Raw genomic sequence first — 460 nt, forward strand, 5'->3', positions numbered from 1 at the left:
CAGCCTTAGATAAGGGATCTGCCAGGGCAGTTGGGTTGGAGCTTTCACCAGCAGCTTTCCATTTCAAGACAATTTGGCCAGGGTTTCTGCTTCAGGCTGCTCGGGAATGTGATGAGGTGGCGAATGTAGGTGTCCCACGCTAGTCCCTCTCTCCACGTTGGGACAACTCACTCCGGAGAAAGGTGGATGTTGGTGGGGACGGAAGCATGACCCGTGGTTCCTGGTGGACGAGGATTTTGGAGATGGTTTATTGCCTTGGCAGGAAGGTTTGTGTGGAGAAGAGGTGAGGCTGGAAACCCCTGGAAGAGCGACCATCTCTCCTGTTGTCCTACAGCCCCCAAGATGCAGCTCTGCCATCCGGGCTTGTGCTGTCGTGGCTGCTGGTTTCTGGGTAGTATTTACTCACGTTTGGGCGCCCTCTGTTAAACAAATGAAATGAAAACAAGCAGAAAACCTGCAG

The sequence above is a fragment of the Apaloderma vittatum genome, unplaced genomic scaffold (assembly GCF_000703405.1).
Source record: "Apaloderma vittatum isolate BGI_N311 unplaced genomic scaffold, ASM70340v1 scaffold29755, whole genome shotgun sequence".
Taxonomy (NCBI): domain Eukaryota; kingdom Metazoa; phylum Chordata; class Aves; order Trogoniformes; family Trogonidae; genus Apaloderma; species Apaloderma vittatum.